The following is a 19,987-nucleotide window of genomic DNA, read 5'->3' as shown; positions in this document are numbered from 1 at the left end:
ACTTTGCTTTTTCTAGAGCTCAGATACCACAGGTTAAGTTAATCAAACTGCTTAGTTCATATTGCTTAAGATTTTTTCCCCATTTGATTTTAATTTTGTGTATAGAAAAAGTAGCATATACTCCTATCTAAATCAATGTTTTCCCTGTGATTTGCACATAAACTACATTTTTAGGATGAGAACATCCAAAGTCATGTTAACAAAAATGGAAAGAGAAAGGAATGAAACTCAACTCTATGCATAACAGTGACTGATGTCATTTCTAAAGAACCAGTTACTCGCTTCTAGCCTCTAAGTGGTCTGGATTTACCTTCAAAATAACTAAAAACTTAAAGAGTACACAGAACAAGCAGCTTATAAGATGTTACCCTCAAATATTTGATGCTCCTGCAAAGCATGGTCTCTCTACATTTCTTTATTACATATTAGAGGTCAGATTCCTGAAAAATCCAAAAGTACTTCCTGAAAATACTAAATTTACTAACAAATGAAATTTTTACAAAGTATTATGAGATCCTTTAGATTAAAACTTTGCTACAGGGGCAGCTGGGTGGCTCAGTCGGTTAAGCGTCTGACTTCAGCTCAGGTCATGATCTCACGGCTTATGGGTTCGAGCCACAAGTTGGGCTCTGTGCTGACAGCTCAGAGCCTGGAGCCTGCTTCGGATTTCACGTCTCCGTTTCTCTCTCTGCCCCTCCCCCCGTTCATGCTCTCTCTCTGTCCCTCTATCTCTCTCTCTCTCAAGAATAAACATTAAAAAAATTAAAAAAAAAAAAAAACTTTGCCACACAAAAATTATAATATTTAACCAAAATTATATCTTCCATATTTTTAAGGAAAATTCTATTTTAACTTTAATAACAGTAACAATCTTGAGTCGTAGAAGTTTCAAAAAAGCGTTCACTTCTTAGGCACTTTAAAAAAGCCCTATTGATTGGGCGCCTGGGTGGCTCAATTGGTTAAGCATCTGACTTCAGCTCAGGTCATGATCTCACAGTGAGTTCCAGTCCCGCACCAGGCTCTGTGCTGACAGCTCAGAGCCTGGAGCCTGCTTCAGATTCTGTGTCTCCCTCTCTCTCTGCCCCACTCACACTCTCTCTCTCTCAAAAAACATTTAAAAAATTTAAAAATTAAATAAAAAAATTAAAAATCCATATTGACTTAATTAACAGCTAATTATTAAAATGTTCTTCCCACATGAAAGCCTACAAACTGGAAGGATGCTTGGGGTCAGAGACCCAAGAAAACACATGCATCAAGCAGAAAAGACTACTGATGCTAAGGGATGACATAGAAAACCTAAATTGGAACAAAATCATAAATTAATGACTCTTCGGAATGTTGACCCTGAGTCATCAAGAAAAGGTTAATACTCAATATCCCTTACAATTTGAAAGAGCTTAATATTTAAAGAAAGTTTTTCATTGGCTTTCTTTTATTTTAAGCTTCAGTGTGATTATGAGTCTCATAAAGGTAAATAGAACACCGCATTCTCTAAGCACACTTGACAGAGATACAGTTATGACCGCTCATGCTGTAAAATTAGAAAAGATATTTCTAATTTTGCAGAAGAAGATGAATTTTTCTTAGAACCTACAAACAATAAACCCAGCTATTTCTTGTTAGATCTTTGAATGAAACGGGGAGGAGGGAGAGCTTGTTTATCAGAAAGCACAGTAAATACGAAAGCCTACAGCAGGGCACGTCTACCCCAAATACAGATCAACTCCAAAGTACTCAGTGTTATTGTTGCTAAGATCATCCCAGTCTTGTTGGCAACCGTTTTAGCCAAGCTGGAGGCAGTGTGGCCATTTGCCTACTAGGTGAGATAGAACAAGTGCAACCTAATTTAGCAAAAACTCAATTTTTAAATCAATTCCTAAACAATTCAAAGTGCTCTGTTCACCCCAAGGTGTTTATCTATAGCAGGCTACAGCTGTCTAAAATTTTCAAGACTTTCCACAAAGCATCTCAAAAAACCCACAACTTGGAACAGTTAGCTCTTTAAGCAGTGCCTATTCACATACCTTCTAAGGAATCCTTTTCTGATACAGGCCCAACTACGAATTTCGATTCCTCCTTCCTCCCAGAAGGAAAGGCTAAAAGTAAACAGCCCGCTCTTTAACCTAATCAAGCCGCAGCTGTACAAGGTTAGGATGCCGCTCCCGGCGCCGGGAGCTGCCCTTCTCTGGTGCACACATGCTCCTCGACAACCAACGTGCGGGGCTGCACATCCCACACCTGGTGTCTGATTACCGTATGACTTTCCTAGGCTGCCGGTTTGGTTTTCTGCCTAGCTCCCCAACGCCAAAATTCTCATTGTTGGAAACTGAAGGGGGAGGGGGAATCACTAAGGAAGACACACCCCTCAGGGAGAGGAAGGGATAACTTCCCCCGTCTCGAGGGCGGTCCAGAGATTTTTCCAAACTCTCCCCAAACGCATCTTTCCCAGCCCCAACTCCCCACCCCCCTTCCCGACCGTGACCCAGGGACACGCACCCGGCGGTGGGAGGGGGCACTGGGAAGAGGGCCAGCACCGGTTCCCTAAGTATCCGGAGGGGCAGCGAGAACTGAAATTCCAGCATGGCGTAAGCATGGCCCAGCTCCGGCCCAGGGACGCCGCCGGAGACGCGCTCCCTCTGTCCGCCGGCCGAGGAGGCGGTAATCCGCCTTCCTCCTGGGGGCCCACAGGCCCAGCTAAAAATAGGCGCCTCGGTCACCCCAGGGCCCTCTCCGGCCAACCTCGCACCGGGAGACGTCCCCGGGGGACTCCCCGGCCACACTTGTAGGCGCCGCGGCGGAGCCGGGGTCGGGCCCTGGGCGGCCGGGCGAGGCCAAGCGGCCCCTCGGAGCCTTCCCACCGCGGCGGCCCGACCCAGGCAGGAGCTTCACAGTGGCGACCCGGTGCCCGAGGCCTACCCAGCGGGCTGTGGCGGCGGCGGGCGGTGTCCGGGCCCCGGGGCCGCGCCCCCCCGTCCGGCGCGGCCCTCCCGCCCGCCCTGGGACACCGCGGCCGGCACAGCCCTCCCTACCCTGGTCCCCAAGGCCGGCGCCCGGCCCGGCGCGGCCTGCTCACCCTTACCCTAAGCAGCCGGGGAAGGAGAACGGGAAGACGCGGCGGCACGGGCACTACAGCCCCGGCCGCCCGCTCAGAGGCGCCGCCGCCGCCGCCGCCGCAGTTGCTCAGGTGCCGTCTCGCCGCCCGGCAGGAAACGGGCGGCTTCGGGGCGGGGCGGCCCCCGGCACGTCCCGGCGTCTGGGCCGGCGGTGCCCAGAGACCGGCCCCTTAAAGGGACAGGCGCCCGCCGCCTTTGCCCTGGCGCACGCGTCCGCGGGCTCCGGTAAGCCCCAGCGTGCCGCTGGCTCGGGATTCCGGGGCTTTCCTCCCGAGACAAAGTCCCGCAGCTAGGTGGAGGGTGGGAGTCCAGGGTTTGGAGGCTCAGCGGAATTCCCTTCATTCATTAGCCCTGTTCTCGTTCCCTGGCTCCCTCCTTCCCCCAAAGCTGGTTTCGTCTTGCATGGCCCTCCCACTGAAGCACCACCTGGCCCCCTCACTGGTTGTTGTTTTTTTTTTTTTTTTTAACCTTAACCAAACGGTACTCGATTTCACCCTGCGCGTCCCAGATTTCCTCCCAGAAATCACTAGAAAACGAAATCCGCTCCTCTGTCTCCAGAGTTTCTCTGAATTCTCCTTCGGGTAACCCTGGCTTCAAACGGAAAGAGAAATTAAAAACTGACCCAAACAAATTGTGTGCAAATATTATGAAACTGCTGTGTCTGCCAGCTGGTGGCCATTCATTAAGCCAGAGTAAATAACAAGAAGCTGCCTCGGAAAGGAGAGGTTGGCCCGAATCCCTGCTTATTAGTCTGCTCTTTGCTGAGAGGATAGCAGCGATCTTCCTGCTCCACTGGCAAAGGAGATGTGCTGATTACCGTTGCTTATTGCTCATCAGTCTCTTGCAGAATGCCAAGCACTGCCCAGAACATATACAAACACCCCCAGATTCTCCTCAAAAATGATTCAAACGCTTTTAGAGTGTGGCTAGAGATAAATAAAACGAGGACTCTTCACTAACTCCTCCCCCTACATCCCGACCAAGGAGGAATAAAACCAATCTTTAAGGAATGAACATCAGAACAGTTCCTACACCAACAGAGAATTTCCTGTATATGGGCTGGCTAAAAACGCACTATACGTTTGTATTGTAATTATTTTTGTCTAAGCTTTCTAGAGCACCTCCAAAGTACAAATGAAAACTGAGCAAGAATGTGTTAGCCTGAGATGTTGAGAATTCTGCCAGTCTCCAGCCACTATTTCCTCCAAAAATGCATTCTGTCTTATTTTAACTCCAGAAGTGTCCTTTTTCCTTTCTCAGTAGTGTTAGTCCCTCAGCTGCTCCAATGCCCTCAAAGCAATCTCTCTCTAAACCACTGGCTGTCTCCTAAGCATGTGCCAAAGGATCCAGCTTTATTGAAGAGTGAAGCCATTAAACTCAATACAAAGGGGGAAGTGCATCATTTGTATAATGGAGTTTAAGGACTCTTGATTTAGCTCACAAACAATCACCTAACTTCCTCTGGTTAGTACCAAGACAGGTTTTAGGCTAGAATAAAAATTTTTATCATTTTTCTGACTTCAGTAAAACCTCAGTGTCATTTTAGAGACAGTAATATTTAAGTACATTTGTATATAAGACAGTAAGTCGAGTTTGGGGACATGTTTACCCTAAATATACTAAGTTTTACAGTCAGAACTCACTCATTTTTGTGTGTCATAGTTTGAAATAAAGAAGCATAAATGTAACAGCTATTTCAATTTTTCTGGGTGATTGGACTTTCACTTTTTAAAAGGAAAGTGAGTAGATGCTTCATTCTTTATAAGATTTCTATTTATTCACAGCTAAACAAAAAGACTAACTAGAACTGTTATGCATGGTAAGCCCTATTAGGAATTAAGACCTACCCTGTACATTTTTAAATATAGTATAATATAACTATAATTAACATATAATTAACCTAAAATATAATTAATCTTGATTGCTGCTTACTACCTTCCAAAAACTACTGAGACAGCAACTAACCTGCTAAAAAGGATTAGCATCTGAGGTATCACTAAGTGTAACAACTCAGAAATTAAATTTGATTGAAAACTGTAGAGTGTAATACTATCACCTTAAAGAGTACTCATCTCTTTTTTTTTTTTTTTAATTTAACAAAGCACAATTTACTGGCGTGCGCCTTCTGATAATAACTCTCTTTGTTCTGAGTTTTGGAAAAGTTTTAAAGACACACAGTACACATCTCTCCAGCAGAGAGAGAAAGCTAGCTATTCCTGTTTTGTCTAGGGAAGATTTCCCAGAAGTGGTGAGTTATACAGAGATTTGAGTAATATGTGAGTAACAGATTACATCTCCTATTCCGTCAGATCAGGGATGGCAGAGATGAAAGTATAATGAAGCAATTCACAGAACTAGAAGTAAAGGGCAGATTCCAGGTACACCTTCTCCACCCATTAATGGAATGGAGACGTGCATAGGAACATCTGCGGCTGTAGATTCACAAGTGATCAGCTATCCCAACAAAGTATCTAGCACGTAACTGTGTTTATTGGAAATCTGCATTGTGCCCCTTTGACATGTAGTCTCTTCAAGCATATGGTATTCAGGTGCTTTCATGACAAATTACTTGCCACTCTTTGCATGGAGAGGTAGGTTCTGTGTCCCCTCCTCTTGAATCTGCAAAGGCCAATAGGATATGCTAGAAGTAAATGTCCCAAGTTCTGGGCCCAGGCTCTAAGAGATAGGCAGCTCTACTTCCTGTCTCGTGGAACCACAGATCTGAGAGCCCCGAGCTACTATGTGAAAAGTCCAACAACTTCGCTGGAAAGACCATGTGGGGAAGTTGTGAGACTACATGGGGAGGAAGAGAGACCCACCTGGGCGTTGCCTTCTAACTGTATCTACCACTGGGCCAGATAAGTGAATGAAGGCTTCCAGAATCCCAGACTTTCTACACCACAAGTTAAATACCACCAGTGGCCCTAGTCAGTACCACATGGAGGAGAAGAATCATCCAGCCAAGCTCTGCTTGAATTTCTCACCCTATATAATTTTTATAATTTTTAAAATGTTTTTATTTATTTTTTGAGAGAGGAAGAGAGAGCGGGCAGGGGAGGAACAGAGAGTGAGGGAGGCAGAGGATCCCAAGGGGGCTCCGCATCGATAGCAGAGAGCCCGATGCGGGGCTCTAACCCATGAACCCTGATATCATGACCTGAGCCAAAGTTGGACACTTAACTAATTGAGCCACCTAGGTGCCCCAATTTTTATGATTTTTAAATGGCTTATTCTTCAATAATAGAGAAGCAGAACAATCTTTGTTTCACTTCTAAATAGCTACAGGAAATATTAAAATCTCATATAAGCAGAAGGGAGTTATCCCAAGATTTCGCTGGGGCCTTTCAAGGGAAACTTGGGCAGGAATGGGCAGAGAGGAAAAGCTACTTTGTAGCTACTTTGTAGCTACTTTGTAGCATAATTTAACATTACTGAAACCACAGTCATGTCTCGCATCTTCAAAAACTTGTCCAATGATTGAAAACTAGTGGATTTGATGAAGAAAGATGAACCAGTACTGATTGTGCATATGTGCAGGTATTTAATGTACATTATCTCACACAATTACCAAAACCACCCTATAGTATAGCACTGGGCTCACACTGAGTAACTAGCTCAAGGACACAGAACTCAAAAACCAGCACCTAAACCCAGATCTGTTTGACTCCAATCCCTATGCATGTGCCACTGCACTAGGTTGACTCCCAAAACATAAACCCTTAGATATACAAACATTTAAAATGTAAGTTTTGGGGCACCTGAGTGGCTCAGTCAGTTCAGCATCCAACTCTTGATTTTGGCTCAGGTCATGATCTCACGAGACTGAGCTCTGCATCTCGCTCAGCACACTGGGTGTGGAGCCTGTTTAAGATTCTCTCTCTCTGTCACTCCCCTGCTGGCACGTGCACACTCTCTCTCTTTCTAAAAAACAAATAAGATGTAAGTTTTCATTTATATGTAGGTTTCAATTATTCCTGATATCTTTTTTAGCTTATTAGCTTAAATAATGAGCACACATATCACATTCAACCTAATCAGCAATATGAGAATGGCTACCAGCCAGCATCATATAAACTCTTCTAACAGAATTCAGCATTGGAAAATGTACACTTCATCTGAATATACCTAGTAATTGGAAGAAACAAACTTTAAAGCCTCTTTGATTCTATGCACTTCCTTATAAGGATTTTATACACTTCCTTATAAGGAGGTTTTTGTTTTTGTTTTTGTTTTAATATTGAATTTGCAATCACAGAACCTTACTGTGCTCCTTCTTAGCTGAGTGACTTTGGACAAGTCATTTCACTTCTCAGAGTTTTAGTTTCCTCCCTGATTAGCAGATGATACAAGTACTTAGCTCTAAGGGTTAGTGTGAGAATCAAATGAGATCATGTATTTTTTTAAGGTAATCCTACACCCAACATGGGGCTTGAACTCACAAGCCCTGAGATCAAGGGTTGCATGCCCTACTGACTGGGCCAGCCAGGTGCCCTGAGATCATGTATTTTTAAAAATTTTGAAACTATGGGGTGCCTCGGTGGCTCAGTCGGTTGAGTGTCCAACTTCAGCTCAGGTCATGGTCTCACAGTTGGTGGGTTTGAGCCCTGCATCAGGCTCTGTGCTAACAAACAGCTCAGAACCTGGAGCCTGCTTCAGATTCTGTGTCTCCCTCTCTCTCTTCCCCTCCCCTGCTCATGCTCTGCCTCTCTCTGCCTCTCAAAAATAAATAAATGTTAAAAAAATTTTTTTTAATTTGAAACTAGAAAATGGTATATAACATATTATTATAGACTAACCACCTTATGACAGTTTCTTACTCATTATAAATATTAAATAAGGTGTTGTTTAAACTAAATTATATCTGAATTATAACTATGGTATCAGCTACTTTTCATACACTGCTTATAATTGCTAATTCTAACAACAGTCGAGTGAGATGTAATTGTGCCCATTTTTTAGTTGAGAAAGCAGGCTCAGAGAGTCAAGTAATTTGTTTAGGCCAAATGGCTAATAAGTGGCAGAGCTGAGTCTGAAACTCCCAAATCCAAGCTTCTCCCACTCTACTGCCAACATGCCAACAGGCTAGTTTATAAACTGCTTATACAGCATAAAAAAAAAGGGAGTTAATATCTCTCCTGTCACCTCAGGTGAAATACTCCTACCCATACCAGATAGGTAGGAATCATTCTTATCTCTAAAAACATTACATCTAACTCAACAGTCTCCTCAAACAGCTACTTCAGTGTTTAAATGTTTAGTGTTGCCTTCACTGCTGTGTAATCCTTCTGTTAGTCTAACCCCAACCTTGGACACATGTTTTTTTTCTTTCTAAGATTTTAGTTAAATTCAAGTTAGTTAACATATAGTATAGTATTGGTTTCAGGAGTAGAACTTAGTGATTCACTACTTACATGTAACATCCAATGCCCCAAAGGCAAGGGAATTAAAAGCAAAAATGAATTATTGGGACCTCATCAAGATAAAAAGCTTCTGCACTGCAAAGGAAACAATCAACAAAACTAAAAGGCAACCAACAGGATGAAAAAGATATTTGCAAATGACATATCAGATAACATGTTCGTATCCAAAATCTATAAAGAACTCACCAAATTCCACACCCGAAAAATAAATAATCCAGCGAAAAAATGGGCAGAAAACATGAATAGACACTTCTCTAAAGAAGACATCCAGATGGCCAACAGGCACATGAAAAGATGCTCAACGTCATTCCTCACCAGGGAAATACAAATCAAGACCACACTGAAATACCACCTCACGCCAGTCAGAGTGGCTAAAATGAACAAATCAGGAGACTATAGATGCTGGAGAGGATGTGGAGAAACGGGAACCCTCTTGCACTGTTGGTGGGAATGCAAACTGGTGCAGCCACTCTGGAAAACAGTGTGGAGGTTCCTCGAAAAATTAAAAATAGATCTACCCTATGACCCAGCAATAGCACCACTAGGAATTTACCCAAGGGATACAGGAGTATGGATGCATAGGGGCACTTGTACCCCAATGTTTATAGCAGCACTTTCAACAATAGCCAAATTATGGGAAGAGCCCAAATGTCCATCAACTGATGAATGGATAAAGAAATTGTGGTTTATATATACAATGGAATACTACATGGCAATGAGAAAGAATGAAATATGGCCTTTTGTAGCAACGTGGATGGACCTGGAGAGTGTGATGCTAAGTGAAATAAGCCATACAGAGAAAGACAGATACCATATGTTTTCACTCTTAGGTGGATCCTGAGAAACTTAACAGAAGACCATGGGGGAGGAGAAGGAAAAAAAAAAAAAAAGAGGTTAGAGAGGGAGGGAGCCAAAACATAAGAGACTCTTAAAAACTGAGAACAAACTGAGGGTTGATGGGGGGTGGGAGGGAGGGGAGGGTGGGTGAGGGGTGTTGAGGAGGGCACTGTTGGGATGAGCACTGGGTGTTGTATGGAAACCAATTTGACAATAAATTTCATATTAAAAATGAATGAATAAATGAATAAATAAATAAACAAAAATTAAAATTAAAAAAATTAAAATTAAAAAAAACACCCAATGCTCATCACAAGTGTCCCCCTTAATACCCATCATCCATCTAGCCCATCTCCCTCCCTCCTCTGTCTAGCAACCCTCAGTCTATTCTCTGTATTTAAGAATTTCTTATGGTTTGCCTACCTCTCTGTTTTTATCTTATTTTCCCTTCTCTTTCTCTATGTTCATCTGTTTTGTTTCTTAAATTCCACAAAGGAATGAGATCACATGATATTTGTCTTTATCTGACTGACTTATTTCTCTTAGCATAATACACTCTAGTTCCATTGGACACATTTTTAATTGCACATTCATTGTTAAAAACACACTTGGCAAATATAAATAAATAAATAAATAAATAAATAAATAAATAAATAAAAGCAAAAAATATTATTACCTAATAGACTTAAATACAGAGATAACATTTTAAATTTTCTTCCATTTTTAAAAATCTGTTCACATTTTAATCATAATTATGACTATAAATACCAAATGAAGTAACATATGCAAAATTTTTATAAAACATCCTGTTTTTTAGCATCTATTTTTTCTGACCTTAACTCAAGAAGCTGGCAAGACTGCTACATATTAAAGAGACAAACAAAGAAATGTGATAACTTAAACTTGATTGGACCATCATCAAAAAAAATGTTATGAAAGATATTTGGGATACAAATTGGGGCTATCTGAAAATGGACTGAGTATTGGATAATATTAGAGGACCACTGTTAATTTTCTTGGGTGTAATAATATATGGAATTGCAATACACAACTCTGTCTAATCCGTTTCTTTTTCAGAAACACCTGTTGAAGTATGTAGGAGTAAAAATCATAATGTCTATCACATATTTTCAAATGATTCCACAAAACTATACAAGGATAAAGGAAATATGGAAAAATGTCAACAACTGTTGAGTCTAAGACGTAGGCGTGCAGGTGTATATTGCACTGTTTTCCAACTTTTCTGTGTGTTTGAAATTTTTCCCCGGTAAAATGCTGAAGAAAAAAAATCCAAAAGAAACATATGGTTCTTCTAGAAAATTTTCAGAAAACAAAAATGTGAGGACAAAAATCAGTGTGGTTTTAAACCTTTTCTTGTATCTGCTGTGATGGTCACGTTTTTTTGTAAGTACTTGAAGAGTTTATAAAAATCCCCCCTCACATTCTTCTCCTTTCTCTAAAATAGTTATTATCTGGTCTTACTTTCCAGTTCCCACCTCATCTTTGGGGTCCTCTCTTAACATTTTCATGACACTCTTTAATAGTGGAAGCTACACTTTTACTAATAAGAGACCTAAATAATGCTCAGGGTAGAAGATGGATTCATTATTCTTTAGTCTTCACATGACTGGTGTCATTTGCCGAATAGCTTAGATCTGTTAATTAGTATCAGCTATTCAGTAAAACCTAAATAAAAAATGTGGGCCACATGCAGGCTGCTTAGTGTCGCATAAGAAAAAACAAAACTCCATTTAACCACCACTGCCTACAAGCTTCACCCTAACCAGCCATGTTGCATGGATGAACCATGGGCTAAGGAGTCAGGCAAGAGAACATTAGATATTGGATATTTCAGCATAAACCATCACCACTTTTACCCAAATAATTCTTAAGAGTATAACCTAGTGAGGTCAGACCAGAAGCAACAAATTAAACCAAATCAGCAATATTTACAACATGCACAACTTCACATTAGATGTTTAAATATAAAATGTGAATTTAAAAGATTTTCTCCAGGGGCCCCTGGGTGGCCCAGTTGGTTAAGTGTCAGACTCTTGATATCAGCTCAGGTGGTGATCTTGAGGTCATGAGATCGAGCCCTGAGTAGGTTCCATGCTGAACGTGGAGCCTACTTGAGATTCTCTCTCTCCCTCTCTTTCTGCCCCTCCCCTGCTTGCACTCTCTGTTTCTTTCTCTTTCTCTCTCTCTCTCTCTCTCTCTCTCAAAATAAAGAAACAAACTTTTTTTTTAAAGTTTTGTCTTCCAGAATGCTTTTTAAACCACACTTCTCTTTGCTGGCTCATATTCAGCTCCTCGTTATAACTCGTAGATCCCAGCCAGTCCTTACCCAGTATTTTTCCTCCCATGGTATGACAGCTCTATAATTAACCTTCCCCAGCTTTGTTCCATTTATTTCTGACCACGTCTCCAATTTACCAATGTCCTTTTATCCGAGTCAACAATTCTTTTTTTTTTTGTTTTGTTTTGTTTTGTTTTTTCATGCTTTATTTTTTTTATTATTTATTTATTTATTTATTTATTTTTTAATATATGAAATTTACTGTCAAATTGGTTAAAAGCCACCTTTTGGTACTTCCAAATATTGTTTTGGAAATTTTACATTTATGAGACAAGGTAAACAGATTGCAAGCTCCATTACAAATCATAATTCTGTGAAGGCTGTAGAATAATTCCTCTGGATGCCGACTCTCATGACACAGAGCTCTAGATGTCAGCCCTCCCAGCCTTCTCAGAGGCCTCACTCAATCAGCAATATGCTTTCTGTCTGTATCTTCAGCCTTTCCCTCTCTGTCAGCCATTCATGCATTCAGGGCTTTCTCCACTCAAATGGAGGAGGAAGGGGAGTTCAGACTCCAGACCACCCCATCTACCCCATCCTTTACAAAGCCAGGTTTCTGGTTGGTTAGTTGGTTGGTTGGTTGGTTGGTTAGTTAAGAGGCAACTTAACTGTATTGACTGTATTCTCACTACCCCTTCACTTATTCCTCATACTACAGTAACCTGCTCCTGCAACCACAAACTGGGTTCTGAAACATTTCTCATCAAAGTCACCAATGAACTCTCCACTGTTAATTCACCGATCAATTCTGGAAATGCTTCTCTTTTCTTGACTTCAATGACCTTACCCACATGCCTCTCCTTCCTCCTCTTTTCCTTCTCAATAGCCTCAAACTCCTTCTCAGCCCCTTTTTGAGTTTATCTTCTCTATTGCTTTTGTGCTGCTGTCCCATGGGGTTCCAGCCTTGTCCCTTTATTTTCTCACTTTGCAGTTTCTCCTTCATCTTATAATCTGCATTCCCAAACAAGGGCCAAGTTGGTGTATTTTGCAACCACTAAGTAAGAGGCATCTGTACCAGTCAGCATTCTCGAGAAATAGAGCCAATAGGTTGTAACATATATTTAGAGAGAGAGAGAGAGAGATTTATTTTAAGGATTGATGATTCATGGGGTGCCTGGGTGGCTCAGTTGGTTAAGCATCCGACTTCAGCTCAGGTCATGATCTCATGGCTCGTGGGTTTGAGCCCTGTGTCAGGCTCCGTGCTGGTGGTTCAGAGCCTGCTTGGGATTCTTTCTTCCTTCCTTTCTTTTTCTTTCTTTCTTTCTTTCTTTCTTTCTTTCTTTCTTTCTTTCTTTCTCTCTCTCTCTCTCTCTCTCTCTCTCTCTCTCTCTCTCTCTTCCCCTTTCCCACTTGTGTTCTCTCTCTCTCAAAATAAATAAATAAACTTAAAAAAAAAAAAAAAGAATGGGTGATTCTTTAACTCATGTGATTGTGGAAACTGGTAAGTCCAAAATCTTATAGGTGGGCAGGCAGGATGAAGACTCAGAGAAGAGTCAGTGTTTCAGTTCAAGTCCCAAGGCAGAGTACTGGCAGAATTCCTTTCCTTCCAGAAGGGTCAGGATTACTCTATTCAGACCTTCAACTGAATAGGTAGGCTCACCCACGTTATGGAGGATAATCAACTTTACCCAAAATCTGCTGATTTAAATGTGAATTCCACCTAAAAACTCCTTTACAGAATAATCTAGAATAATGTCTGACCAAATATCTGAATACTGTGGCTTAATCAAGTTGACACCTAAAAGTAACCATTGTGGGTATCTTTGGACTCTGAAAGCAACATACACCACATTTGGTGTCAGTCACTCTAACTAATTTAGTGAATAATTTAGATTCCTAACTTTGAGTGGGGCCCAGAACACCACATTTGGGTCAGTCACTCTAATTAATTTAGTGAATAATTTAGATTCCTAACTTTGAGTGGGGCCCAGAACAAAAAATAACTCTGTCCAGGACTTTTGTACTCTATCACCAATTGAGCCTTATGTCCCAGCAGATCCAATAATGATGGAGGTATTGGTATAGGACGAGAATACTACATATAGCCTCTGGCAAGTCTCAATAGAAGAATCATAGTGCAGACTTCCAGGTTTTGGTATATACTGAATGCCACTGTGCCCTAATTGAGTTCAAGTACCCGTCCATGAAACACCAAGTGACAAGATGACCTGAGCTGCCCATTATGAATTGGATAACTCTTAGGTCAACCCATAAATTTAGATGTGGGAAAGGATGCTCATCACCAAAAAGATATGGTTTATACAAGACCTAGCTTGAGCAGACACTGAAAGCACAAATGAGTTACATAAATATGCTATCTCCTCTAGTGCCATCTCTCCTTCACTCACACCTATGGTCTCATACGAAATTCTGCTTGATCAAGGAAGCAAAAAATTGAGCCTTGTTCAGAGATGCAGCCACACAATATGTGGGCACCAGCTGAAAGTCAACTGCTACAGAATCATAACCCCATTCAGGGGTGGCTGTGAAGGATGATAGGGAGGATAAATCTTCCCAGTGGGCAGAAAGTCAAGCCACATATCTGGTGTGCACTTTGCCTGGAAGGAGAGATGATTATATATTTAGGGCTACACAGGTTCAAGGGCTAGAGGTTAGTGACCTAGAAGATACAAGACTGAAGAACTGATAACAAGGAGGTTTAGGAAAGAGGCATGTGGATATATCCACTTAATAATAGACATAGAATATAGGGATATTTCTTTTCCATGTGAATGCTCATGTAGGGCATAAGATTATAGTCCTCTATAATCAGGCAAGCAAGATGAGCCACTATGGGTATACCAACCTCTTTCCTCAGCTAGCCTGAAATTTGTTTAAATGAGCTCATGAACAAAATGGCCATGATAAGCAAGGATGGAGGTTATGCAGGGGTCCAAGCATGTGGACTTTTCACCAAGAATAATCTAGCTACTACCACTGCTAAGTGCCCAGCCTACCAACTGGCAGAAACCTACACTGAACCCTGGTACACAGCACCATACCATGGATAGAATAGCAGCCACCAATAGGTGATTCTATTGAACACCTTCCATCATCAAAGGAGCAGTGACTAGTCCTCACTGGAATAGACACTCATTCTAGACAGGGATGTGTCTTCCCTGTAGGTAATGCTTCTGCCATCACCACCATCTATGTACTTACCGAATTCCTATTCACTGTCACTGAATCCCAGACAACATTGTTCTGACAAAAGAAATCATTTCACAGCAAAAAGAATGAGGCAATGGGCTAAGACCCAAGGGATTTGTCAGAAGAAGCTGACATTATAGAATGATTGGAATACCTATCAAAGACCCTGTTTTGGTGACAAATGAGAGACAATGCCTTGCAACATTAGGGTTCTTCTTCTAAGAGATACAATATATATTCTGAATCAACTACAATATTTATGGCTCCTTTCTTTACCCCACAGAGTATATAGGTGTAGAAACCAAGGGGAAGAAGTGAGGGTAGCCTTTCTTGTTATTATTCCTAATCATTTACTTAACAAAGTTTTGCTTCTGATCTCTTTAGGTCTAGAGGTCTTAACTCGCAAAGGAGGAAGGCTTCTACCAAGTTATAGGACATAGTTCAGTTTGAACTTAAAGTTGAGGCTTCCATCTGGCGATTTTGTGTTTTCACAAGCCACTGAATAAGAGGTGGGATGTACTTTACTGACGGGATGATGGATCTGCACCCAGGGGATCTGGCCTCAGCTTAGTTCTCTCATAACTACAGTGGCCAACTTTTACAAATTAGCTTGAAGTTTTCCCAATTTTATCACTCAAAGTCTCACATCCCAGAAAAACCCTCAGTCTTAGGCAAACTGGGGCAGTTGGTTACCCAACTAACTTCCCTGAGACACTGAAGGCATTCAGTAAAATTGCTTTAGAGTGGATCTTGTTTATATCAGGCTAAATCCATCACTACCCTCCCAAAATATATCCTTGATGACAGCCAGACTTATTGAGTATCCTAGAGAGAAATGTTTGTTGTTACATTGGCTTGTCCCTACTTTCACTCACTTCTCACAATTATCTTCAGTGACTTACATGCCTTTGAGGAAAGAGTGATGCTTCTTTGGCAAGTTGAAGAGAAGGCCCTGGAAGTCACACGTTTCAGCTTAGGTTTGCTCTTCACTCATATTTTCCCATATTTTCTAGGGCATGGATGTAATACTTTGATCATTATCCTTTTTGTGAATTCTCATTAATCTAATTTTTCCAGCGCTATGGAAAGCATAGACTTTAGTTCAGGTCATGGTCTCATGGTTCATGAGTTCAAGCACCGCATCAGGCTCTGTGCTGACAGCTCCGAGCCTGGAGCTTGCTTCAGATTCTGTCTCCTTCTCTCTCTGCCCCTCCCCCTCACATTCTGTCTCTGCCTTTCTCTCTCACAAAAATAAATACACATTAAAAAAAAAGGTATGAAAGAAACCATAGAAATCATCTCATCCAAACCCAACATTTCATGTTCACTTACAGTGCTCTGTTATTTAAACTTCTTTATTTTTGTTTCAGTTTATGATTTGTCATGCTCATTAAGCATTCATTTCCTTAACTGACAAAAAATTACAACTTGTACATTTAATCCAGTGAGTAATTTATTTTTTGCCTGTATAATGATTGTGAGCCCTCACTTTCAAAAACTAGAAAAAGCTCAGTGTTTGTTAGCATCTCATCAAAAATCACTACTCAATGAGGGCTTGTTGATGAGGGACCCTGGTCTTGTAAATATTGAACATCAGTCTCATTTTCTATTGTGTCTGGGTAATGACATCAGTGATTGTCAAAAGATCAGTTTGCAGATGGACATGGTTTACGGCACCAATCACAGAGAAGAACTCAAGATTAAGATTTATTTCATTTCAGGTCAGCAACAACTAAGGTAAAACAATACCTTCCCACAAAATCTCCCTTGGTGCCACTCTCAACCAAATAACAGGGTAGATTGTTAGTTTTGTATTATGTTCTTATGAATCAGTTCTAACTTTCCGATGACAACAATAAGGAAGAGCAGAATTTGCAGAAACAATGACTGTGAATTTACACACCAACCAAGAAATATTTGCCATGCTTCAAAACTCATACCAGGGCTTATCAGCGTCCACCTGCTGGGAAATTGCCAGGAGAAAAAGATTTCTATTGTCAGCTAAAAGACAAAGAAAGATTTTTTAAACCATTTTTTTCCTCCTTTGACTTTAAAATTCATTCTTTTATGACTTTATTTCCTCCTGTTGAGTGCATTGGGACTATTATGGGATATATGAATGCCCACTGGTCCAGGAGATTGAAAAGAAACCAAGATTACAAGAGTAGGGGGTCAACATTACTAAACTCCTTTCAGCTCCTAGCCTGACAGTAGGGGATGCAATGTCAAGATGAGCAAAAAGCCCTGATCCAAGCATTAATACCCCACGAAGAAGTTCCATAAATACTTTTGTCAGAAGTTATTTAATATTGGGGAAAGAGAAATAACAGATATCTCTGAAAGAAAAAAAAATGTTTTTATTAAGAAGAGTTTAAATCAACAGCTGATGCATTACACAACAGCATCAGATTTGAATGATCTCCCAACTTTTTTTCTGGTTTCTTCTCATAAATCCTGTAGTTAATCTTGTCTCATCAAGTTGTGGGATTGTACTGTAAGCGGCAAATGATTCTCAAAGGGCTCCAAAGCAGAAACCAAATCTAGATTAGAGCTATAAGATCCTTTAAAAGTCAGGGAACTTTAAGGTGGTGCCTCATAGATCCTTGCAGACAGACAGAAGGACTTCTAAGGATTTTAGAGTGTATTCTGCAGACTTTCTCTGTTTCGACAACGGGGCTTCTAAGAATCTAAGGCCATTGTCTCACGGCAGGTTTACAGGGAGTCCAATGTAGATGAAAGCTTATCTTAAAGAGATTTGTGGGGGCGCCTGGGTGGCTCAGTCGGCTGAGCATCTGACTTCAGCTCAGGTCATGATCTTGGAGTTCGTGAGTTCGAGCCCCACATCAGGTGGGCTCTGTGCTGACAGCTCAGAGCCTGGAGCCTGTTTCAGATTCTGTGTCTCCCTCTCTCTGCCCCTTCCCCACTCATTCTCTGTCTCTCTCTGTCTCTCAAAAATGAATAAATGTTAAAAAAAAAAGAGAGATTTGTGAGTCTGACTTCTGTATAATGGAATGTATTATAAATTGACACGAGTCCACAAAGTTTATAAAGTAATTATATCAGCATGATCTGGAAAAGAGACATACAGCACCTGCATATCTTTACCAGCATTTCTCAGAGTGCAGTTCACAAATTACTTGTGATCTACATCAGACCTCCTGATCTGAATGGGGAGAGGGGCAGGAGTCGGGGCATACCCAGGAATCAATATTTTTAATAGGTAATACTATGGATGTTAAAGTTAGATATCCAACTCAAACAGACCTATTTACTCCTTCCTGCTACATGTATTGTTCTTTGTGGCACTGCCTTCCAATCTCTCATGTTGGAATACCACTGCCTTCCATCCCTCACATAATATCCATAGTTTAAGTTTTATGCATTCTGTCCTTTCAGTAAACAGTAGTGGATCAATTGGACAAGGAAAATGTGATGCCTGTTTCACATTAGACACACAAAAATTAATTTGAAATAGATTGTAGCCTTAACTATGAAAAGTAAAATAATGCTTTTAGAAGAAAACATAGGAGAATATCTTCATAATCTTGAGGTAGAAAAAAGCGTAAGCATAAAACAAAAGAACAAAAAGTATGCTTAATTAAAATTAAGAACTTATTTTAGTAAGAGTGAAATGCAGGGTAGAGCTGGGAGAAAAATTTGCAGTACACATATCCAACAAAGTACTTGTATCTGGGATAGGTAAAAAACTCCTACAACTCTAAAAGAAAAAGGCAGACATACTATTTTATTATAGCTATTCTACTGGGTGTGAAGTGGTATCTCCTTGTAGTTTTGATTTGCATTTTACTAATAACTAACAATGTTAAGCATACTTCTTTTAAGTAAGTTCTACTCACAACATGGGGCTTGAACTCACGACCCTGAGGTCAAGAGCCAAATGCTCTACCAACTGAGTCACCCAGGCACCCAAAGCATCTTTTCATATACCTGTTGGCCATTTGTATATCTTCTTTGGAGAAATGTCTAAGTCCTTTGTGCATTTTTTTTAATGTTTATTTATTTTTAAGAGAGAAAGAGACAGATTGTGAGAGGGAGAGGGGCAGAGAGACAGGGAGTCACAGAATCTGAAGCAGGCTCCAGGCTCTGAGCTGTCAGTACAGAGCCCGACGCGAGGCTCGAACCCACAAACTGTGAGATCATGACCTGAGCTGAAGTCGGATGCTTAACCACTGAGCCACCCAAGCACCACTGTGCATTTTCAAATTAGATTATTTGTGGGTTTTTTTCTGCTGTTGAGTTGTATGGTCAGAAGCCTTCATATTTTAAAAATGTTTGTACTACCCAAAGAGATGTACAGAGTCAATGCTATCCCCATCAAAATTTCAATGATATTTTTTACTGAAATACAGAAAATAATCCTAAAATTCATAGGGAACCACAAAAGACCCAACATAGCTAAAGCAATCTTGATAAAGAAGAACAAAGATGAAGATACTAACACTTTCTGATTTCAAAATATATTAGAAAGCTACAGTAATAAAGCAATATAGTATTGGTATAGACAGATAGATAGACCAATGGAATGGAATAGAGACATTCCCACACAGAGACAAACCCACACATTTATAGTCAATTGATTTTTGACAAGAGTGCAAAGAATACACAATAGAGAAAAGACAATCTCTTCAATAAATAGTGTTAGGAAAATTGGATATCCACATGCAAAAAAAAAAAAAAATGAAATGAAATTGGACCCCTACCTTACAGCATACACAAAATTCAACTCAAAATGGGTTAAAGACTTAAATTTAAGACCTAAAACTGTAAAACTTCTCCAAAAAAGTATAGAGGAAAAGCTCCTTGACATTGGTCTTGGTAATGATTTCTTGGTATCATACCAAAAACACAGGCAACAAAAGCAGAAGTAAATAAGTCAGACTACATCAAACTGAAAAGTTTCTGTACAGCAAAGGAAGCAATCAACAGACTGAAGAGACAACCTACAGAATAGGAGGAAATATTTGCAAATCATGTGTCTAAAAGCGGGTTAATTTTTTTTTTTTTTTTACGTTTTTGTTTTGTTTCATTTTTTGAGAGAGAGAGTACATGAGCAGGGGAGGAGCAGAGAAAGAGGAAGAAAGAGA

At 40.7% G+C, this 19,987-nt stretch overlaps 1 protein-coding gene across 9 annotated transcripts in view; it reads right to left on the bottom strand.

Moving 5' to 3' along the window:
* The window catches only part of KTN1 (kinectin 1), a 108,557-nt gene extending 105,344 nt beyond the window's left edge, over positions 1 to 3,213 (bottom strand). For 6 of the 9 annotated variants that reach the window (XM_058739125.1, XM_058739130.1, XM_058739126.1 and 3 more), the window contains exon 1: positions 3,083 to 3,213. The gene's annotated coding sequence lies outside the window, so the exon portion shown is untranslated. The remainder of the gene's footprint in view (positions 1 to 3,082) is intronic. The other 3 variants (XM_058739129.1, XM_058739133.1, XM_058739134.1) reach the window with 1 other exon arrangement.
* Between the last annotated feature and the right edge of the window lie 16,774 nt (positions 3,214 to 19,987).

This window comes from Neofelis nebulosa, chromosome 7 (assembly GCF_028018385.1).
Source record: "Neofelis nebulosa isolate mNeoNeb1 chromosome 7, mNeoNeb1.pri, whole genome shotgun sequence".
Classification (NCBI taxonomy): Eukaryota; Metazoa; Chordata; class Mammalia; order Carnivora; family Felidae; genus Neofelis; species Neofelis nebulosa.
The sequence above is the reverse complement of the archived record's forward strand: the minus strand, read 5'-3'. Positions and strand labels throughout refer to the sequence as shown.